At 37.3% G+C, this 24,715-nt stretch overlaps 2 long non-coding RNA genes across 2 annotated transcripts; both read left to right on the forward strand.

Moving 5' to 3' along the window:
* The first annotated feature begins 2,259 nt into the window (after positions 1-2,259).
* On the forward strand, positions 2,260-9,874 carry LOC148695603 (uncharacterized). The gene is made up of 13 exons (XR_015964052.1): positions 2,260-2,378; positions 2,590-2,654; positions 2,845-3,494; positions 3,928-4,068; positions 4,404-4,793; positions 4,992-5,049; positions 5,256-5,425; positions 5,592-5,673; positions 6,228-6,391; positions 6,552-6,650; positions 7,523-7,607; positions 8,525-8,632; positions 9,746-9,874. It is a non-coding gene; the product is annotated as an uncharacterized LOC148695603 (long non-coding RNA).
* A 1,142-nt stretch (positions 9,875-11,016) lies between these two features.
* LOC148695604 (uncharacterized) lies at positions 11,017-11,934 on the forward strand. The gene is made up of 2 exons (XR_015964792.1): positions 11,017-11,219; positions 11,335-11,934. It is a non-coding gene; the product is annotated as an uncharacterized LOC148695604 (long non-coding RNA).
* The last annotated feature ends 12,781 nt before the right edge of the window (positions 11,935-24,715 follow it).

Raw genomic sequence — 24,715 nt, forward strand, 5'->3', positions numbered from 1 at the left:
AATGGCAAGAGCCTCACATTCTCGTTGAGTCATCCAAGCTGTGGGTCAGATCTGCAGGCCCAGCCGTTCCGGAAACCTTGATAGAAGCAGGCAATAACAAGGTACGGAACTCTTGGACGATTATTTTGTCCGTAATAGTGCATTCCTTGGTGGCTTATTTTGTCACATCAGAAAAATAGAGGGGGTAGGATTTCTAGCTATTTTCTTCACTTGGACTTTATGGCTATGTTTGCTACACTGCATTAGTTTGCCGAATTGAGCTCTTATGAGTTAGTCTAAGTTGTATCAAACAGGGTGCTATTTAGCAATCTCACTAAGTAGGACTAATGCCTCACCTAGTCTCCTTATCTTGACCTTGTTAAAATGAGGGCTTGAACTAAAGCCAACCCAAGCGAACACGCCCTATAGGTTTTTTAAATAAAATAGAGCTTACTGTTTATAAAATAGTGTCGGATTACCCATTCTTTTTTGTTTCACTTGATGCACTTTTTTTCTGTTGGCTATGAAAATGGATAGGTAGTTCCTCTTGTTTTGAAATTAAGGATGTTGGTAACCTACTTATTACTTTGGTTGCTAATTGATTAGTTTCAAATGCAAGAAATGATTAGTTTCTAATGTTATAATTTTATGGTTCAAAATGTATATAGATGTCACAGTTGATCACTCGTCATCGGAGTGTGACCAATGAGCTTCCTGCATTATCAGCATCTACTGCTCTAGGTCAAACACCGCAAAGGTCGATGCGTTGAAGGAGGAAGTGACAACCCTAAAGGGTCAGCTTGCGGTCCAGGGCCAGCAAATAAGGGCCCAGGGCAAGGAGCTGAAGGCCTGTGTTGGGCACTTAAGAGACCTTGTATGAGCCATACAGATGATTGGCATCCAAATCTCGCTACCAGTACCTGATCTTGCTCCACCTTCGACCTCCGAGCCACTTCACCTAGAAGACTACTTGTAATTTTTTCTTTTTTGTTCGGACATCTTGTATGTACATTTTCATATATTTTATAATTAAATACTTTTCTTTGGTTAATTAATTATTGTTTAGAATTTAATTACAATATTATTAAAAATTAAAAAAAAATATTTTTGACCAAAACCAAAAAGTGATCTAATCCATTTTTCGCGACATAGGTATCTTCTTCGTCGTGCAAACCCTTCTGTCAATGCCTTGGCGCGACGGTTAGCACACGACCGAGGTCCGTTGTGCAAAATTTTTCGCGACACTTTTTGACTTTGCGTGACGAAGGACCTGCGTCGCGCAAAGTGTTTTTTGTATTAGTGCGAAACAAGTTCAAAGAAGTTTAATGGCAGAAACCGGCGAAAAAAGTGTCTGGAAAAAAAAGAAAAACCAAAACATAAAACTGTTTCTGGAGAACCCAAAACATAACATTGTTTCTGGAAAAAAAAAAAAATCAGAAACAATGTTTGTTTTGTCTGTGCATAAACAAACACTATATTTGGAAAGCAAAGAACCAAAATTCAGAAACAGTGACTTAAATTTCAGAAACAGTGACTTAAATTTTAGAAACAATGACTTATATTCCAGAAACAGTCTATATTTTAACCTTTGACTGTTTCTTTTCTTTCATGCATCAGTTGATTATATTTAAGAAACATGATGCTTATTTTGCTTTGAATCCAAATACGGTGAATTTCATTATTTCTTTTCTGGCTTACATTTAAGAAACAATGTGTATTTCATTTGGATCCAGAAACAGTAACCTAGATTCCATAAACAGTAACTTAGATTCCAGAAACAGTTTATTTTACAGTCCAGAAACAGTGACCCGTCGTTATTATTGAATAGCATGTAGATCTCAATTTTATTTTCTGAAGAAACAAACAATGAACTCCACTAACAAAGAAAATATGAAAAACAGTACCTCGAATACACTATGAATAATAGCAACGATCACATTTCAACGAAATAATAGAAAATATAAATTAGATAGCATGAGGATCCATATTTTTGTTTCAAAGAAAAAGAAGAAGGTCTACAAAACAACGATGAACTCCATTAATGAAGAAAATATGGAACTCAACCTAAAAAACTTAGGGGTAAAATCAACAAATCATAATTTATTATAGGTAGGCCATTTTTAGTTGGATTACTATAATATAGGCCTTGTACTAATCATTAAACAAAACTTATAACATGATTTTTGATTAAAACTAAAAATTTTCAAGCCCTTTTGATTAAATTTTTTTTTTTTAACTGTTTAGTTTTTAGTTTTGTCTAATTTTTTTGGTCTGCTTTATAGGGTTTCGTTATCTTTCATTGCAGTGGACGGATACCTAAAGTAGCTTTGATGGCACGATCTTACCTACCAAGCAAGGTTTCAGAGATAGTTTCAATTTGGAGAAATGACCTGAACAAGGTTAGACTTTTGCAGTGTTTTTCTTGATTCATGAACACGATGCTTTTCTTTCAAGTGAAATGTATATATGAGATGTAGAAGTCATACCAAAGGAAAATTGTTATGTCTTCTACTTTATCGACCAATTGAATTGAAACAAGGAAAGCTTTTTGCTTATATTTGGCTATTCCAAGTATTTTTAATTTTGTACTTTTAATTTGCAATATGGCAGGTCAATAAAAAAGCTGCAGAATCATTGGCCGATCCGCAAGTGTGTCCTAATTTGTTTGAGGACTGGTAGGTTTCTCTTGCCCTTGAGTCTAAAGATGCAAAAAATAGGTGTCCACCCTTCATTTCACTGTTCAGCATCAGGGCCAAGAAAAAATCTACTTTTTAGCGCTGCAGTAGATATGACCATAATTACTGACTGGCAAGAAATTTTGCTTATTTGTTGGATGATTGTGGATTGCTTTGTTGTCTTTTGCAGGGGCATTCATCCTCCTGTTGACGTGAGATGTGAACGAACATTCGTCTTTCTATTTTTTTGGGCTTTTTCTAACCCATAAATTTCTTTTGAGTCAACCAAATAGTCCCAGCTTGCAACTTATGCTGTGTGGTATTATTGTCTGAAAAATTAAGTACGCATGTATATTTTATGTGTGTGCGCGTGCACACCTCTGCATGATGTTAATCTCTGTGGGTCATCTATATATATATATGTAGACAGATCTGTGTGTGTGTGTGTGTGGAATGCAACATATCGGATTTAGGTTATACTGTGCATAGTTTTATTGTCTGTTGTTATCTGCGCTATACCATTTCTATGCAGGCTCTGAAAGTTATTCATGAGCTTTATAAGCATTTTCCATAATTTAAGTTGTCTGTTTTGGGTTCTTTTTCATTAGGTCATTAGCTACTGAATGATGGAGAAATGAGTACCATGCCACTGATTTTGGGTTCTTTTAATAATTTTCTGATTTTGGCGTTTTGCAGGTAGTGTTGATGTACTGATTTTCTGGGATTTTTTTGTCCTTGCAGGATTTTTGGTCTTTGAAATGGGTGCATGTTGTTTTTAACGTTTTGGTTCTCGTGTGTTCCGCTCTTCGTTGCTTCGTGATTCTGATTTTTCAGTGTTGGGTAATGGAAATTTGTAAAAATAGTCGTAGTTTTTTGAGAAAGTTGGCATTTTTAGTTATATTTTCTGTTTAATCCCAACTGTGAGATTGGAAAATAATTGAAATGATGGTTTTTTATAAAAACTCCTCTCAATTTTTTTTCTGGGATTTAAAAGCATCTTTTCCCGATTGTTTACAAGGGTTATGTTCTCTATAATTGGTTCACCTAATTTTGATTAGTTTTAAGTTTTGTCCTTTAAGTTTTGTCTTCTGTGCTGTAATGAGAGATTTCTGTTGGCCTTTCGGATTTCGGCATGGTAATGTTCACTTATTTGTCTAATTAGATTGCATATGGCTTCGATTCTTTATTTAATTGTTCTGTTTGTGTTCGGGTGTGATGATCTAAATTTTATATGTTTGGAATTATTCACTTAACACCAATTTGTTACATTCAGGTCTCCCCCCACATTTCACAAGCTCAAATTCCATAGAAGTCAGTTCTGCAGATTGTGTCTGCAATTAGATTAGAGATCAACTGCTCTTTTGTTATCATGTGGAAGATTGCTTTTGGGAAGGATCTGAAGCAGTTCCTCTCTGTATGTTTACTCTCTCCATGTTTATTGCCATATAGCTCTGTCTTTTCTAATTGATGCTGTTCATGTTACACTGCGATTCATGATGATGATTTAATTGTTCTCGACTTGTAATTGTTTGTAAATAATGTGGCATATTTGAATTGCAATCCGTGTTCATATGAAAGGGATGGCATATCATGTTGCTGACTTAATTGTTTATGTTTTTCATATTTGCAATGGTGTTATGATCGATTAGGTGATTGCTGACCTGTGACTTTGTTTGGAGCTCAAATTTTGTGAGCATTACATTGGATTGTATTGCACTTGGTTTGATGTTGTTTTGGTCGACAATGTAGGGATAGGAGAAACAAAGAGGATGACACTTATAATTGCCCCTCCCCATCGGCCTTCTTCAAATTTGGATCACAAGAAGGGAGCAACATAAGTATTGATCATGGTGTTTCCTTGTTAATTTGGAAATGGTTAATGTAAATAATTGGACAAAAGAGCCAAACAAACCCCTTTCTCTCAAATCGAGATGATGATGTGGTCGACGGCCACCAGCCCCAACTCAAGAGTTTGGCCTTCTGTATAATCGGATTATAGGATAATTTTATTTTGGTCCATTTCTTTTTTTCCTTTATATAAGTGCAGATGTTGTGATGTTTTGAATGAAGGGTGGTTCACACAATTCCTCCTTAGAGCAAGTGGAGATGACGGTGTGTATAAAAAGAAAAACTTGCCAGGTACTTCAATTTTCTATTTTATTAATTATTGTCTGGTTTGAAATGTTGTATTGAGAGAGAGAGAGAGACCAACTGTCCTTGAGAAACAAGTTTACATTGTGAGAATCTGCAGTTTGCAACTTTGATTGGTTATTATATTTGATTGAGTTAAACTTGGATTTCTGGATTTTGAATTTTTCGTTTGTTTCTCTGTTGCAGAGTTGGCTTTATTTCATTCCAGTAACTCTCTAAATAGGTCTAAGAACTCACTAAATAGGTAGTCAAGAAGAATTCAGTGTTGCCTTCCTTTTTTGCCTGCTGTTTACTCTCTTCCTGGTTGCACTCTCACCGCTTCTGTTGCTCACCACTTCATCTCTTCTGTTGCTTACAATCATCACAAAAAAACTCGAACCCTCAAACCAACATATTCATTTCTACAGTTTCTCTCACAATTAATCTAACCTTGAAACCAACAAATTGCAGAAATCCTCAACTGTTGCATTCCGTTGAGATGGGCAGAATTTGAGTGGTGTCTTCATCGTCGACCGACACCTGGACTGCAACATCGTCACTCACCCCAGCGTCAGCAAATTCCACCTCCAAATCCTCTCCGATCCTTATTCCCAAAAGCTCTCGCTCTGATTTGTCATCAGGTAAGATTTTGGGGTTTTTGTTTGGTATTTGATTCAAGTTTTCTTTGCATTAAATAAGAAAACAACCTCAAGCCCTCAAACCAATAAATCAAATTCTACAAGTTCTCTCAGTTGTAAGTCTTAATCTAACCCTAAAACCAACATAACAATTTCGAAATCTCCTCAGAGTTTTCCAACAATTCCGGTCAGGTTGGCGTTGATGTTGGTCTTAAACTATTCCTCAGCACGCCAGGTGCCTTCTATTTCATGTAAGATCTGCTTCAAATTTTTTATTTAATATAATTGGGTTTTAGTTATTTTTTCGTAGGTTTTCTAGTGTTTGTGTAAATTCTCATCTGATCGATGATTTTTTTGTTATCATGGGCTGAAAAGTGTGTAATAGGGTTATGAGGTAGAAGACTGTTTGGGGATGGTGGTGGATTCTCTGAGTATGACTGGGATGTTGAGAAATTGGAGCTCTTCTGGGGCCGTATCCATTTGGATTTGCAGGGTCTGATTGGAGGAAAAGAAACGAAAAAAATTTTGGGTTTTGGATTGATGTGGTGTTTGATTTTATTTAATTTTGTTCCTGCATGTCTGGGTTTTTTTTTTTTAAATTTTTGCATGTTTTAATTTTTGAATTAACACTATTTGTTTTGTTAAGGGGTGTGATATCCACACACCCCATATTACTTCTCACACACCCTTCTAATTTTCGGCCATCGAATCGGATGAATTGAAGAAGATCAATGAACAGAAATTAACAAGAGGTGTGTAAGAAGTAATTTAGGGTGTGGATAGCACATCTCTTTGTTAATTGCAGGTTTATAGTGTTTGCTTGATAAAGACGGAGAATAGTACTGTCCAAATGAATAGGAAGACCTCGAAAACTCCTTGATGTGTTGCTTTCCTTAATGTATAAAGACGGAAAAAGGGGGGGCAAGTTGCGAAAAAAAAAAAAAAAAAAAAAAAAATCAACATAGATTGGTACTTTTCATGCATTCGAGTCATCGAGTTTTATAATGTACATACATGTATTTTCCATTTGGGGAATTCCAAAAAATAAGAGCATTTCTGTACACTATTACTCTTTATACGTAGGCAAAAATGAAAGCGTCTCTGTATACTATTACTCTTTTGTATGCAGGGCAAGTGGAGATGGCAATTGTTGTGGTTCATACAATCCCTCCTTTTTATTTAGAGCAAGTGGAGATGGCTGTTTGAATAAAAAGAAGAATTTGGCCAGGTAATTCAGCTTTCCAATAACTGGCATTTGGTTATTTAAATGTTTATGCAGAGAGAGATGAGTTATGTACTCTGATTTCCTTACATTCTCACTAAATGTTACCCAATTTAAAATTGTCTCTCACATGAAAGTTTGATTTTGACAAGATGTGTGTTTTTAAAATTGTAGTGTCATGTTGGTATTATTGCTTATTTATGAATGCCAGTCTATTTCACATCTATCTAATATCTTTAACTTTGATCTTCACATTATTCAGTGTTCACTAATGCCTTTAATTGTTCTCTGTTTTACATCTAACTGATGACACCACTTCTACTACACAAGCTCCAGAGAAAAATGTATCAGCTTTTGACTCAAATTCCAACTATGCCTTATCACTCTGAATATCAATGCAACCCCAAGCAATTCTGGAATAATTTTTACGAGTAAAACAATACATTATGTATAACTTAACCTCAAATTTATTCATTTCACAAACATTCGCATCAAATCCTTAGTTTTTTATTGCTCGAAGTTCCATACCACTCAATGTTTACCAGCACTTTTCATTTTCCACTATTTAACATCTATATACTAATCATTTTCCCAATCGCTGGGTGTACGTAAATAGCAAAAGAAATATCAAACGCAATATCGTAAAAAGAAGTTGTCTTCTGTGTTACTAAGGTGTTTTGGTTCAATTGAGTTACGAGGGACCGATCTTGATTCTTCACTATATGCCTGAAATTTTCAAAAAAAAAACAACTTGGGAGCTCAAGTTTGAATTTTTTTGCTATTTAGTAGTCAATTTGTAGCACAGTGGAAATATGTGGAATGATGTTTTTGCCTTTCAATTTTAATTGGCAATCTGCTGCCAATTTAAACATTTTCAGAGTGTTCGCCACCGGAGGTTATGCAGCTGTGCAGAGTCACACAGTGGAACTTGGATTACCCAAAGCACAGCAAGCAGGTTGATTGGTATATTTTCTCACTTTTACCATTTTTAGAATTTAGATTAGTGATAAATTAATTCGAATCATGTGGCGTGATATTTCCACTCTGTTACAGACCATGGTTATGATAAATTAATTCGAATCATGCAGCATGATATTTCCATAATTAGCCACCTTTGTTGTGGTTTTGTTGATCATACTCAAGGGAGACTTTTCTACTTTTTATTTTCTTCTCATAGGGTTTATATTCTGCGAAGTGATATTTTAACTATTTATATGTATCTATTTGTCATCTATTTTTTTTATGTAAATTCACTATAAGAGATTAATGAAATTAACTGATAAGAATATGAAATTGAGAAGTCGCTTCTCTAAAACCAATTTTTTTTTTGTTTAATTTACCATCAGCTATCTCTCTCTCTGCAATAAACCGTTACACAAGTTTGTTGGCAATGTGTGCTACTTCCCATTTAATCTGCATTGACATAACAAAATTTTGGTTCTTTTGAATTAATGATTGTTTCAGGGGAATCAATTCTTGTGTACACCTTAAACTTCCAATGGTGTTGTGTGCATTTTTATCAACAATAAAAAGCTTTTTCTCTGTATTGCAAACAAGTCCTCTTATAATTAAAATATTTGAAATCCCTGGTCTGTAATCCTCTTGATTCATGGTTTTAACACCTCCTGATGAAATAACTACAACGTCATCACTTCTTTCATCAGATAAGACTTAAACGTTCTACCCATTGTTGAGTTTCTTTAATGAGTTTCACCCATTTGTCATAAAATTAGATGAGATGACTTCATACCTTCTCAGAGTGTTGTCAGAATATGATATGATATTTGATTCTTTTTCTTTTTTTCCCACGAGTCTCAATTTGTATTTGAAACAATATGTAATAAACTTACCAGGTCTTCATCGCTATCATACTTTTACAGGTTTTGTTTTAAGGTTCTGATTGGCAAAGCAAAAGCTCCTACCAATTTAGCGGAGTGGACAAAGAATTCGGGCCTTTTATTAATGACATATCATAGGCCACTTTAAAGGTAAATCCAGATATATCGCTATGCAATTTAGTTTTTACTTTTAGCATGTTCCGAGTGACCTTTGAATTTACATGTTTAGTTGTTTTCGTTATACTATTCTGGTAGGTATGTGCGTATAACTATTATGTTTATCCCCATTCTCTGACGGTGTTTGCTGCATTGTTGCTACACAATCTCGGATGGTTCCAATGCTGGACATCAAAGAAATTTCGACCATTTTTTTCCTTTATTTATTTATTTATCTGCATATTATTTTGGTTTGTTGAAATTTCGACTGTAGTTTGCTTTGTGCTGGACGTAAAAGGTTTTCTTTCAATGATTAGAGCAACTCCAACGTGTGAAACCTTCCCCCAGGCAATACACTATGCTATCCACCTGGTGAACAATAACTGCCATAATGAACAGTAATCGCCTTTTGCGTCTCCACCGTTGCACTTCAATAGCCCTGGCAATAGGCAATAAAATATTAGTATTTTTTTATTTATAAAATAATACAAAATAATTTTAATTGTAATTTCGGATAAGATTTTTAATCGTTCTCGTTGCGTCACGTGTCATTATTTGAAGTATTATTAAATAATACAAAATAATTTTATTTGTAATTTTGGATAAGATTTTTAATCGTTCTCATTGCGCTACGTGTCATTATCTGAAAATACAATTATTGGTGATGGATTTCTGATAAGATTATTAACCAATCACGTCGCGCCACATGTCATAATCTGTTTACAATCTTTGAGGATAGATTTCCATCAGATTTTTAACGAATGACAGCATGCCACAGGTCATTATCCGAAAATACAATTATTGGTGATGGATTTCTGATAAGATTATTAACCAATCACGTCGCACCACGTGTCATAATCTGTTTACAATCTTTGAGGGTAGATTTCCATCAGATTTTTAACGAATGACGGCATGCCACGTGACATTAACTACAACCTAATCCTTTCTGAATCCTCCATATAATCCACGATCCATCCTCACAAATCTCACACCAATTTTCCCAAGATCTCTATCATTATTCATAGTTTCTACTTCCTTCTTCACAAAAATCTCTATCATTATTCATAGTTTCTGCTTCTTTCTTACAATGTCTTCTTCTTCCTCAAGCATGATGTGGGAACTCGATCAGGAAGAGGAAGAATTGTTTAACCAATCAGAAGGAATGTTCAATCTCCAGGTGGCAAAAAATGAGAGGGAAGAGGATGAGGAGCGTAGAAGGAGAGATGATGAAGCAAGAATGGGCAGAGCCTCACATTCCCGTCGAGTCATCCAAGCTATGACTCAGATCTGCAGGCCCAGCCGTTCCGGAAACATTGATAGAAGCAGGCAACGACGAGGTACGGAACTTTTGGGTATAGTACAAACAAATAAATAATATATTGTTACCTGATCCGAGTAATTTTCCTCACTTCTAATATTAGTACTAGCTTGTGCCAAGGCGTCTCTCCACGTACTAAACGATTGGCTAAGTAATTTCCAACGACTGGACATCGATTTTTTGGTTCTTTTCCCACCAATTTTCTCAAGATAATTGGTATGAATAAGACTCCACATTTCTCGCAACTGCATCTCATTACCCGTAAGCGAACTATGAATAACTTCAACCCAGCTAGTACACAACGCAACATCTTCAAGAAGCGACCAATTCGTACCTTCATCAGTAGTCATTTTGTTGAAAAAAAATGGATTGAAACTTTGAGAGAAAAAAAGGAATGTGATTGAAAGTAGTTGAGAAAATATGAAATTGTGGTGTAAGGTAGATGATAAGAGAAGGTATTTATAGAAAAGTAAAAACAACTTTTTTAATAAAAAATTCAGATTTTTTTCGGATTTTTTACAATTTTTTATTAATTTTTGTTCAACTAATTAATCTCTGCCGTTGGATATAAAAAAATTTGAATTCCAACACTCCAGATTATGCCACGTGTCACAATGGTAACTTTTCTTAATTTTAAAACTATTTTTTCTTTTATTTATTTATTTATAAAGCCTATTTAATATCGACCATTGATCTCAGATCGAACAGTTGATATTAAATACGCTTTTTTAATTTTTATTACCGTTGAGATCGAACGGTCCAAGTTAAAGAGTCGTTCGGATCGAACGCACCGCGAGCCCCTATGGTCCGAAACTTGTCTGCTGATGCGCCCCTACGCGCGGGTGAGGCGCAAGCGTTTGACAGAAAAAAATTTTAAAAAGGGAAAGACGCCAGCCTGATGTCAGCCCTGCGTCAGGTCCACCTCGGGCTCGCAGGCTGGCGATTCCTCACGGGCCTGTTGCTCGGGCCTACCCAGTCCCTCGGACTCCCAACGCTGGAAGCTTGCAGCTGGGCTATGGAGCCCTGTTTGGTCCACTGTCCTCCGAGCAGTCCACAACGGTGGACTTGCTCTTATATATAGCTTCAGTAGTGGGTTTCTTTGGTTCATGTCGTACATGGTGGTTAACCATGTTTTTCACGGTGGATCACCTTCTTTGATTGGTGGAGCATGAGTTATAGCAGGGGGAGAGAAAGGGTTAATTGGTATTCTTCCTGTTCAAGATGCTGCCGAGGCAGCAACAGTGGACTCTGTGTTGTCTCTAGGTGATTTTTGCTTATTTCTCCATTTGTTACGGATGAGTGGATGCCTATGATTAAGTGAAAGTGAAATCTAAGAGGTTTTTTTTATTATTATTGTTGGGAATTTGCCTAATTTTAGGAATGGGAAGTGATTCTGGTGAACGAAGCTCTAGAGTTCAAGTTTGTACTCATCTCTCATTCTTCCTCTCTCTCCTTCTCTACTGGAAAATCCAGTCTTTCATCTTCCTCGGCTCTTCCTTTCTCTCCGCTCCCCGTATCTCTCTCCTTGGAGCCTACAAACCAAGTCGTGACGGTCGACAAGCTTCAAACATGCTGGACGCGTACTGGAGAAGGGACAGTTCTGTCCGTTGCGGAGACGGGGGAGTATGGGGGTAGGGGAGAGGATTTTCGGCAGGGAGATATGGGTTTAGGGAGAAAGAGTAAGGGAGAAATATGGGGTAGGCTGATTTCCAGGGATTTCCTTTCACCCCTTCACTCACCACGAACCCATCTTTCTCTTCGTTTCTCCCACCCTCAAATCTTCCGTTTTCCCTCTCGCAAAATACCCACCAAGGAAACCCTGCTTTTGGTTTATTTTGGGATTTTGTTTGTGCTCTCGATTTTCAGACGAGGGACCAATTGGTTGAGATTTGGATTTCTCCCCTTTTTGTCGAAGCGCACAAATTGTGTTTCAGTGGGATCGGTCTCGAATAGCTGCGTGCGTCGACTCTTTTCAAGGTATGGTGTTCGCCGATGGCATGTTTTAGCGTGTTTCTGTTTTATTTATTTATTTTTTTCTTTGTTTTATATTTCTAATTTATCGTTTGCTGCTTGACAATGGTGATTGTAAGTTTTAGTTTGGATGTTTTTCTGATTTTGGGTTGCTTGAGAAAATGTGATCCCATGTTTTTGATTGAGTGAAATAATTAAGAGATAGAAAAGAGTGGAGAATTAGTGTCAAGAGTAGTGATGAAAAAAATGAGGAAAAAAAGATTGATGTGGAAGAAAGGGGGAGACTGGAAATTGAGGAAAGTGAAGAGAAAAAAAAAAGGGGGTTAAGTGAGCAGCCAAAAGAGAAAAAAATGAGGCAAAAAAGGCTTAATATGGGGAGTAGGCAGAAGAGAAAAGCAAGAGGGGGGAGACAGAACAGGAACAAGGTGTGGTTTTGTTGTTGGTTTTATCCAAATTTTTGATTTGGAATTTGATTTGAAGCTTATTTGTTATTAGTTTAGCTAATTTAATGTTAATGTTTATCTAGACGTTTTAATTTGTTGTGAACTTATATGGGTTTCGTTTTTTAATTGTTATTTTACAGTTGCTAGGGATGACTTTGGCTTTTATATTAGTTTGGGTAATTTTTTTTTTTAATTTCATTTGAAGATTTAGTGTCATTATACACCTTTGCACCACTGCTTGTTCTGCTTTTCTCGGTTTGTGTGTATAGTTTGGGTAGAATTGGACTGTTCTTTTTTAACTTAATTAAAGTGTTTGAGACTTAATTGAATGAAAGTTTAGTTTGGTTTGGCCACGATGAGGTGTTTGGTGTTGGGTCTATGATCCTTTGGTCCAATGGAGATGTGTAATTCCCATTAAGCTTTCATCTTGCTGTAAATTTAGGTGTTTTCTCTCTGTGTTTGTCCATCTGCTTATACTTTTCAAATGTTGGTTCATCTTATGCAAATATTGATATGCTTAACTACCCTGCTTCTTTCTCGTGGTCCTTAAACATGTGCTAGTTTGTATGTTTCTGATGGATTATACTATTGGGAACTTAGTTTTTTATTTATTTTTTCATGTTTGTTGGGTTTGTTGTTTTTGGAAAATTATTGAAACTCTGTAATTTGTATATAGAGTGCTAAATGAGTATATGATTAATGGGTTGAATTTTGTTTTCAAAAGGATTGTTACATGTTTTTTGTCAATTTGGCTGTGATAGTAAGATTACTTCATGGAACAGTGTAATTGTTGTGGCATGTGAATGTCAAATTTGTTCTTAATTTAATTTCGGAAAGAAATGTGCTTAACTGTAGTGCTATATGATGAAGCTAGCATCCTTAGAGGTTGGGAGCTCAATTAGTGCACCATTAGTTGTGCAAATGTCTGAATATTGGTGCTTTTCCAGGAAACTATTAAGTTTGATATTTTGGTTGTATTATTCCTTATCTGCTCCAATGGCAGTTGGTTCAATATATACATCTTACACACACGCATGCAATAAACAAATGCATGCAATAAACAAATGTTAATCAGGTGGCGTGCAAGCTGCCCATGCTGCAACACATCTGAGCTTGGTGAGCTGGAACCATGTGGTAGCTGACAAGGAATATTGTACTGCATGTGCAGTATTCCTTCTGTCCAGGTTAGTGGAATCAAGCTGCACTCTCAACACTCCCCCTCAAGTTTGGAATGAATGTTGATTATTCCTAACTTGCAAAGCAAAGTCGTAAACTGGTGTAAGCTCAGTGGCTTTGTGAAGATGTCGGCTGGTTGTTTCATGGTTGAGATGTGAGATGTCTCGATCATTCCACTTTGAACCCTTTCTCGTACAAGATGGCAGTCAATTTCTATGTGTTTGGTTCTTTCGTGAAAGACCGGATTCGAAGCGATGTGAAGTGCCGCTTGATTATCACAATACAACTTGACTGGACGTTTATGTTTGATACCCAAGTCTTGTAGAACAGATTTCAACCAAGTGACTTCACAACAAATTGCTGCCATTGAACGATACTCCGCCTCTGCACTAGATCGTGACACAGTATTTTGTTTCTTGCTTTTCCAGGAGATTAAGGATTCTCCAAGAAATACACAGTATCCGGTGGTAGAACGTCGTGTGTCTCGACATCTGGCCCAATCCGCATCACAAAAAGCATTCAATTGAATTGGACTTCTTGCAGAAAGAAAAATACCTTGCCCTGGTGTGTGCTTAACGTATCGTAAGACTCGCTGGGCTGCCTCCAAGTGTGGAGTTTGAGGCTTCTCCATAAATTGACTAAGAATATGGACAGCATACACCAAATCAAGGCGCGTGATTGTCAGGTAGATTAGTCTCCCAACAAGTCGTCGATAAGAGGAAGGATCAGTAACCCATTGTCCTTCGTCCTTTCTGAGTGATAAGTTTTGCTCCATAGGAGAGGTGGCTGGTTTTGCGCCAAGATGACCTGCATCCTCAAGTATTTCAAGGGCATATTTTCGCTGTGAGAGGGTGATCCCCTTGCTAGAGCGAACAATTTCAATGCCCAAGAAATATCTTAATTGGCCAAGGTCTTTCAACTTGAATTGCTTCATAAGAAAAGACTTGGTATCTTCAATTGCTTGTATGTTATTTCCTGCCAAGATAATATCATCAACATAGACAAGGAGGGCAGTGAATTTACCATCATGGTTTCGGACGAATAATGAATAATCTGCCTTGGATTGTTGATAACCGGCCTTTCTAAGAGCACAAGAGAGTTTGATAAACCATTGACGAGACGCTTGCTTAAGCCCATACAAAGATTTATGAAGTTTACAAACTTGTGTCTCCCCCTTTCGTCCGAAACCAGGAGGCAAGGACATGTAGACATCTTCTTCAAGATCACCATGGAGGAAAGCGTTATTAACATCAAGCTGGTGGAGGTGCCATTGTTGGACCGAGGCAACAGCAAGGAGTAGACGAACTGTAGTCAATTTTGCAACCGGAGCAAAAGTCTCTCGATAGTCTAAGCCTTCAATTTGGCTATAACCTTTGGCAACCAAGCGTGCTTTATATCTCTCAATGGATCCATCGGATCGAAATTTGATTTTGTAAACCCATTTACATCCAACCGGCTTCTTGCCAGGGGGCAATGGTTGCAGAGACCATGTCCTATTCACAGCAAGGGCTGCCAATTCTTCTTCCATAGCGAAACGCCAGTGAGGGTCGCGTATAGCCTGTGAGAATGAGCTGGGTTCTATGGCAGCTGAAATGGAAGTGGTGAAAGCACGATGTCAAGCAGATAAACGATCGTATGTGAGGACATCAGACAAAGGGTAAGGAGTACCTGGTACTTTGGTCAACGCCGAGTGAGATGAAGGGACGGACCGAGAAGGGAGGTTGATGTCGATGTGATATTGTTGAAGATAACCAGGTGCATGAGTGCGTCGTTTAAGACGAGGTGGTGAGGTGGAAAGAAAAGGAGATGAAACCGAAACAGGACTCACCGGCGAAGAAGAGGATGGATCGACGGAATCCTGCTCCAGTAGAATGGACGGATGAATGATGGGATCATCATATGCAGTATCTTGAGTATGTGGAAACACAAGTGGTGAAACTGCAGCAGAAGATGAAAAAGGGAACACATGTTCATGGAAAATAACATCACGAGAGATAGAGATTTTACCCGTGTGAAGGTCGTAAACTCGATATCCCTTTGTGCCATATGGATACCCAAGAAAAAGACACCGTGTGGCTCTTGCATCAAATTTTGTGGGACGATGGTGGTGGGTGGAAGAAAAACATAAGCAACCAAACACTCGCAAATGTGCATACGCTGGCTGTTTGTGGTGAAGTATTTCATAGGGTGATTTGCCTTGAAGAAGAGGAGTGGGAGTCCGATTTTTGAGATAAGTGGCAGTGAGGATTGCATCACCCCAAAATTTCTTAGGAAGATGAGATTGAAAAAGTAAGGCTCTAGCAACATTGAGTAAGTGGCGGTGTTTGCGCTCTGCTACCCCGTTTTGTTGGGGAGTAGAGACACAACTTGTTTGATGGAGAATCCCCTTATCTGAAAAAAATTGGGTCATAGAAAATTCTGGACCGTTATCACTACGAAGAACCTTGACTCGTCTGGAAAATTGTGTTTCAACAAGGTGGATGAAACTGATGAGATAAGATCGTGCATCTGATTTGTGATTCATTAAATAAACCCATGTGCATCTTGAGAAATCATCCACAATAGTTAAGAAATATTGTGCCCCTGTGATAGTGGGAACATGGTAACCTCCCCAAATGTCAACATGAATTAACTCAAAAGGAGCCTTTGTGGTGATAGAACTCAAAGGAAAATGAGCACGTGTTTGTTTGCCTAATGGACAGATCAAACAACCATCAATGCTACAAAAATTCATATTTTTAATGCAAGTAGAGAGATGCCGTAAGGTCTTGTTGGAAAAATGGCTAAGGCGTTGATGCCAAAGCTGAGAAGAAGAAGAGGCAACAATTGACGCTGAATTGCACCTGGTTTTCATCACATTATCAAGGTAGTAGAGTCCTTCTCGTTCAGTTCCCGTCCCAATCATCTTCCCGGATCGTTGGCCCTGAAGTAGACACATTTTATCAGTGAAGATGACAAAGCAAGATGAGGTATTAGTGAGTTTGCTGACAGAAATTAAATTCAGTTTAAATGATGGAACACAAAGCACGTTGTGAAGGGTGAGATCATTCGAGAGATGAACTGTGCCAATATGTGTGACATCGGCAAGTGCATGATTGGGTAAGTGCACTTGTCGATTGTATACCAGAACACTTGTGGTCATTAAGCTTGGTGAGCAGACCATGTGCTCTGTGGCGCCTGTATCGAAAATCCAGTCCCTTCCCTTATTGAGAGCAGGAGCACAAAAAACTCTACTTGACAAGTTATTCATAGTAGAGGTGGTACCGACATGATTAGATGTGGAGTTGAATTGACTCTTATCAAGGAGTGCAAGCAGATTGTGATATTGCTAGGAAGAGTCAGTTGCCATGTCGGCAGGCAGTGTGCAGTGGCTGTGCTTGGCTGTGCTCTGCGGCTGTGCTTAATGGCTGTGACAGGTAGAGCAGCGACGATGGCTGTGTAGCAGCTTTGCGACGGCAAGGCAGTGAGTGTGCAGCTTGCAGTGCACTGGTTGCTGCTCACAGTATAGCAGCGAAAATCCCAACGGCCACAGACCCGGCGGCGGAGAACCTATTCAACACGGCACCGTTAGCTGGAAGGGGAGCCTCGTGAACCAAAAGCAGGCGTAGAAGCCGATGGTTTCGGTGACAACAAAGAATGCATACGATGCAATGAGCATGTATCCGAAGTATAAGAGGGCCGAGACCAGCTTTGTGATTTCAAGCTTTGTGAAGAAGTAGAATGTGGCGTAGAGGAAGAGGTACAGAGCCGATGAGCCGGATGTGAGGTATGATCTCCACCACCACAAATAATCCTTGCTGCACAACTGGAAGTAGCAGAGGACGATGGTGATCTCGGCGCATGTGATGATGAGGATGATGAAGACCAAGAAGAGGAAACCAAAGATGTAGTAGAACTGGTTCAGCCAAATTGAAGTGAGGATGAAGAATAGTTCGATGAAAAATGCTCCGAATAGAGAAGGTGGAGAGTCGGCGACGGGAGATGTCGAAGGAGAAGTCGATGGTGAGGTGCTCGATGGAGAAGGAGCGGCGGCAGTAGGGAACTGAGCAGCAAATGCAAGGGTGACTGCAGCCTTGATAATGTTTGTAGTGTTGCCAGCAACGCCTAGGCCCGAGAAAACAAAGTCATCTACTTTAACTGTTGCAGGGCTTTTGCAAGAGTAGCCTGCAGGGCCGTCAGGAGCTGTGAGGTCTGCAACGCAGAAGTCCTGCACAGCTGCATTAACAGATCACAGTATAGCAGCGGAAGAGTGAAGGCAGAGCAGAGCAAATCCTTTGCTTTGATACCATATTAAGTTTGATATTTTGGTTGTATTATTCCTTATCTGCTCCAATGGCAGTTGGTTCAATATATACATCTTACACACACGCATGCAATAAACAAATGCATGCAATAAACAAATGTTAATCAGGTGGCGTGCAAGCTGCCCATGCTGCAACACATCTGAGCTTGGTGAGCTGGAACCATGTGGTAGCTGACAAGGAATATTGTACTGCATGTGCAGTATTCCTTCTGTCCAGGTTAGTGGAATCAAGCTGCACTCTCAACAGAAACAATGCTTTTTGCTTTCTACAACCATTTGGAGAATGCACGACTTGAGGATCTCAGACCCAAGGTAAAAGGTAAAAGGTTAAAATCTCTGGCTTCCTTTACTGATGTAAGCTTGCATGAAAGAGAGAAACAATAACAAAAAATTTATCTGAACCCCCATTTGGTTCTGTTTAATTGTCTATTTAGGGTGTTTTTTGGTTTTGCTTGGGAGGGGTTCAGATTTCATTTGGGTTTATATGTGATTTCCAGTCGATTATTTTTTTTATTAGTTGCAGATCATTTTTACTGTGGAAGTTTGAATCTTTGTGATTGTTTCAGTGTAGTTCTTGGGTACACACACATTTATCCAATAAATAAGTTCAAGACATTGTTTTCAGGGGACAGACAGAAGTCTTAGGCAGCGGTCTCTCTGTAATCATCGCCAGGAAAATATCATGGTCATTTTGAGTTCAGATTTAGACAACATGTGATAACCGTTTCTTTTCCGATTACTTTCATTTGTTTATTTGTGAATCAATAACTTTTTTAGGAATAATGAATGTCACAATTGCTGATAAATGATACTTTGTTCGGAGATTGAATTGTAGGTCTGTGCAATATATCCATATATGGATCAATGCTATGGACTATTCTCAACCTATGGGCCTCAAATTTCAGTGCGTCTTCCATCATTTCTCCTACCTCACTGTATGTAGCTATTACATTTGCAATCATATTAATTCATTGAAAACAATATTTATATTTCTCTATAAAATATACTATCATTTCCTTGTTGGTACATTAAAATGGAAATATGAAAGGGAGAACCGATCATCGCTGGGTTCTCTCTTTCCACTGTGTTGTTTGCTTTACCTATCATTTTTACTTTTCTGTTTCGTAGCTCTCTGACAAATATCTTATTATGCCGCTCTCGATCTCGCCTGAGGGTGGTGCAAGTCGATTCGATGCTACGAGGCACCTTGTTTAGGGCTATTTGAGAGAGAGAGGTGTTGGGTGTTTGAGGCAAGGGGTTTCAGGGATTAGGTTTGGGTGGGGTTTCAAGTATTAGGTTTTGGTGGGATTTGAATGATTAGGTTTGGGTTTTTGTTTATGCAATTGGCAGAGATGGGGGGTCCAAGATAGGATTAGGATATTTGATTTAGGGTTTGCAGAGTCAAAGATAGGGGGTGTCCAAGAGAGATGTGGGAGGATTTAGGCGAGGGATTTCAGGGATTTGGTTTAGGGTTTTTTTTTCTGTGATTTGCAGAGACAGAAAAATGCGACAAGGGTGAGAGAGATGGGAGGATTTTCTGCAAGGGTTGAAGGGAACGGAAGGGAGGTGTGGGTATGGGTTTGTTGTGATGGGGTTTTGTAATTTTCAATATTCTTGGACTCTTTTTAATCTGCAAAATCAAATTACCCATGGAATTTATAACATGCAATTAGGTTCTTTTTAGTTGAGTTCAAATAATGTTGACTGGGCTGTTATAAAGCTCTTTTTTATAGTTAGGTTGAAAATCATATTGATAGATTCTTTATTTAGTTGGTCCAATTTGTAATAGATGAGATTGTTTTGTTTGATGTTTCAATCAAAATTTGATCTTTTTTTGTGTGAAATTATAATGGAATTGCAAATCAAGTATATCTTAGATTCTTAGTTGCATACTCACCTTCCCACAACTATTATATTGTCTCTTGGCTGGGTGGATTTTTATAATTTCCTGGATCCACGATTACAATGCTTTTTATAATTTCCTAGATCTATTCTTTTTATTCGTTCATGATTATGTTGATTTTTTTTTTTTTTTAGCTTAAATGTGTCTTATTCATGTAGTCAAGGCTGGTGCATAAAAGTCCCGCAGCAACACGCGGGCAGTGGCGGGGGCAGCACGGGGTCATTGGTTGTCATTGACCCCAATAACTTTAAAAACTCTATGTATATTTGCTTGTATATTGTATTTTACCCCAACAAACAACTAAGGCAAACTAAATTACGACCTCCTCGTCCCACTTCTTCTATTTTCTTCTATCATATTTGTCTTCTTTTTCTCTCTTCTTGTATGAAATCATTTAGTTGAAAAGCATTGAAAGTCTTCAACATTACTCCATAGTATCTTACATCCACCCTCGACAAGCCTGTACAAGTAATAGTAGTCGTCGACATATGTTGATATAAAATTTTGGCATGTGTTGGCAAGAATTCGCAGGTGCCTATTAGATGCTCGACGAAATGACCCAATGAAGCTTTTTGGTTGATATTATGACCCCGTTATTTGAAAATCCTGACTACGCCACTATGCACGGACATATTTTCTAGTACATACTATTTCTAGAAATATACCAAAGTAACTCACACTATTTTTGAAATTAAACTAAAATAACACATTATATTTCTAGAACTACTAGAAAATTACTCACTATTTATGAAATAATGGAAAAAAGAAAAAGAAAAAAATGATATAAAATCTCGGCTTAGTCCCTGTATATCTTTGAATCTTATGAGGCCAGTCCAAAAGAAACAACAATATGTAATAAATTCAAAATTAATTGTACGAGTTCGAGGATGATGCTATAAAGATGACCGTAACTTTACTTATAATTTATATATAGATGCCTCCCCAGTTCCCAATTGCAAATTACGGTGGTCAAAATCAAAATTGATATATTAGGGTCGAAAAAAAAAAATGAGGGGCCAGTTGTAAATAATAAATCACCCATCAGTCGACATGCATCAGGCCATACACGATATGCATAATTTACGACTTTTTACCTTGATACGGATTTCAATTATTCTCTATTATTGATTGTTGAGCTTTATGAATATATTGTTCAATTTTTTTTTTTTTTTTTTAATAAGGAGGGTCTTTTTATTAAATTCGTACAAGACCTCTAAAATGTCAGAGACGGTCATGGGTAGAAGAGATTGAAATGTCTTTGTTAGTTTTTCTTATCCCAAAATGCTAGATTGTCATGATGAAGTTACTAACTGGTTCTTAAAAAAAAAAAAAAAATCACTTCCTCTGTTTTTTGGCTTAAACAACTCATGTACAATATGCCTGCACCAGGCAGCAGACGGCAGTAGTGTGTGTGTGTGGGTGTGGGTGTGTGTGTGTTATACTAAAGCAATTTTTGCACAAGATAGGGAAATGGTGGGGCAACAATGATTGTTCAAAATTAATTGAAATCCGTATCATTGATTCACCGCCAAAAGTTATATAATCTCAGTCGGTGAGATCGTGCCAACGTGGGTGGTAGGGTTGCAATTATATTGAAGTTTGTAACGGGCTGCATATTCTTTGTGTTAGGGGTAATTTTGGAACCTAATTTTGAACATTTTGGACTTTGTAATTCAGTTCGTGTAGAATTTGGAGGCATGTCCTTATGGTTAATTTTGAGATGCTTTTGATTAAATAAAACTATAGATTGGTTTTTTATTAAAATAGTCTTAGTCCAAGCAATTTTCATTAAAGCTCCCTTATTTATACTACTACAAAATAAAAGCCTATCTAGAAAATGTCTTAGAATAAAACTATGAAACATAATAAAAATAATAAATTAGCAAATAAAAGGTTTACTATTTGAACTGAAATTCGGACTTCTCACAAAACCAGACTTTTAACCGACCAAATCAACTCCGATTTGCTCCCAAAATGTCTCTTTTGAAAGCTTAAATCGTCCCTATCAAATCCCCAGAATGATTCTTCCTCAAAATATTCCATCTTGACCTCCAAAATACCCAAAACGTTCAAAAACATCAATCTGGAAAAGTTGCACGTTGGGCCTTGTTTGATACAACCATCTTGAAAGACTCACGAACATCCTTCAATTAGAATCACTCTAAAATTCATTCGTTTGATCACTTTTTGCTTAAGAGGAAGTTGCATGCCCTACATTGAAAATAAATAACAAAGTATCAAAATTCTACCAAAATAACCAATAAACTATAACTAAGAATAGAGTAAAATATATGGTATAATATGGACTCATCAAATACCCCCAAACTTAGCTTTTTGCTTGTCCTCAAGCAAAACAAAACTCAAAAACAAAAAATAAAAACTAACAAACAAAAAACAAACTTTAACAAAACTTAACTAACACAATTTTCACCTTCAAGTTGCAATCCATAGAAAATGTTAAAATTAGAACATCTTTTAAAAAATTCGAACCAATACCACCACAGAGTCTAAGCCATTTAGAATTAATTAGAAAAGAACTCATGAACTTCCTTTGGTGTAAAGTGAACCAACATGGTTAAAGAGACTTGATTGAAACCCTTACCACTCGTCCTTTTTATTTAATACTTACTAACTTCAAACATAACATTTTTTTTTCTTCTTTTCTGTTTTTCAATTTTTTTTTTATAGTTATAGTAGTGGTTGTGCAATGCTAGTTCACTTAAGCTTTCGATCCAACTAATGTAATGTGTTTTAGGTCAATGATTCCCAAACCACAAGGGATTTAGGGCACTAGGTGTAGAACACCCCTAAAGACTCACTAACTCGAGCTAAAAATGCTACAAAACCAACTAACCACCTTGCCTTATGCCAAGACTCTACTGTTTGACGCGAGAATCATTGCTGATCAGGCAAAACTGGCCCGGTTACTAAGCAAAGTCTCGGGTGGAACAATTATTACTTTATTTATAACAATAACTAAACTTTACTCTAAAAAAGAACAAAAATAAAAAAAAAATTAACTCAGACGAAAAGCAAGTGCTTCAATCTTACCCCCACAAATCATGTTGGTGTGAATGTGCTAATTGTGAAAGGATAACTCATGAATTAGTGCCTAAACAACAATAAATAGAAAAAGACTCTACTGTGGGATTTATCTCCACCATGTCCATTTATTCTAATGTTTAAAATAATCTATGAATATTAACTTAAAAAGAATGAAAATTTTTAGCATACTTTAAAATTAAAAATCTAAAAATTTTAATTTGTCACCCCAAACTTAAATCACACATTGTTCTTAAGGTGCAGAAAAAATAAAGAAAGAAAACAACAATATTAAAACCTGAAAAAACTGAAAAATAGATAACACAGACAAAGAAAATAAAATAGCAAAATAGAAATAGAAAATAAAAGAAAGTATAAAATAACAAAGGAAACAGAAACAGAAATAAAAGAAAAGACAAGGAAACTGACACACCGGGGATTCGAAGTAGTGACCTGGTGAAACAGAGGCGCTGGAAAATATTGGGAAAAGAAGCAAAATTTCATTGCTCTGGAGAGTTGAACCCGTGACAGGGAGCATGAACCAGAGGCCCATTTCCTCATCTGTCCTAACTAGCGCCGTTTGGGAACCTCTCTCTCTGACTACCCACGAGCCCAGAGCCGTGTAAGCTATCCCCTTCATTTCCTCTCTCTCTTCATTTCTCATGAAACTGAAACCCTAGCTTCTATCTTCAATCCAGAACGTCAAAACATGAATCCATCTCCATCTCTCAAAAACAGAACCCAGCCACGGCGATCTTTGACTCAGGCATGTATGTTTATTGAACTGCAAGGAGAATTGGAACTGCAAGGAGCAATGGCTCGCACATGGAGCTGTTGTACACACAGCAAAGATGGCTGCAAGAACTCGGATCTACAAAATGAAAGGTAAATCAAATCCCTCCACTGCGTTAAAATTAAGCATGGTTTAATATCTCTGAAAGTCATACGGATTTGTGAAATGTTTCTGTCATGCATTCATAGACCCAAAATTTCGTCAACGCTCATGTAATTTTCTGTGTGCTTGCATGCCTCCATGTGACATATATTGAGCAAAAATACTAGATCTGTGACATGGATTGATGAATGTCCACCTCTGTGTTGCCTGGACCGGAATGGGATCCTATGCGGATCCCTTCTTTCTAATCCACTAAATCAGGGTATCTATACCATTGAAATTTGATCAAACGGTTGAAGTTATTATAACTTTTAAAGTGGGTCCCTACTTGTAACCGTTAAATTAAATTTCAATGACACAGATTACCTAATTTGGTGGATTAGGAGGAAGGGATCCGCAAAGGATCTCTTTCCTCCAGGACCACCCCCAAACTTAATTATATGTGAAACGGTATTTTAATGAAATATGAGAGTGAGCGAGCGAAGGGGATTTCCAAACAACACAGGGATCTTCTCCGCAATCCCCACTGTAAGTATTACTGAACTCAGCCTCAAATTCTTTTCTGCATTCGTGTAGATGATGAATGCTCGGATAAATGTTGATGAATGGATGACTGATGAATGCATATTTTTGTATCTTTATTGTTTCATTTATAGAAGAGTAGGATTATGTTCCCCTTCTTTTTCACGTATTTTTTATTCTTTTTTCTTGTATTACGAGGAGTTAGGTTTATGTTTCCCTGATTAGATGTAATTTATTTTTTGTTATTAATAAAGTTTCCCTCGTACTGTCTAGGTTTTTTGGAAAAAAAAAAAAAAAAAAAAAAAGCAATAAACTACTATGGAACATTTGCAACCAAGGATAAACCTCTCAACATAGAGCAGGAACTCCAACATAGGTTTGAAATTTGATGAATACTTTCCACAACTTTGTTTTTTAATTTTAATTTTTAATTCTTTTATAGTGTTCGTCCTGTAATGTTTGGCAAAGCTAGAATGTCATTGTTCAAGCATAATTCGATGCAAA

Source organism: Pyrus communis, chromosome 7 (genome assembly GCF_041283825.1).
Source record: "Pyrus communis isolate YQ-2024b chromosome 7, ASM4128382v1, whole genome shotgun sequence".
NCBI lineage: Eukaryota > Viridiplantae > Streptophyta > Magnoliopsida > Rosales > Rosaceae > Pyrus > Pyrus communis.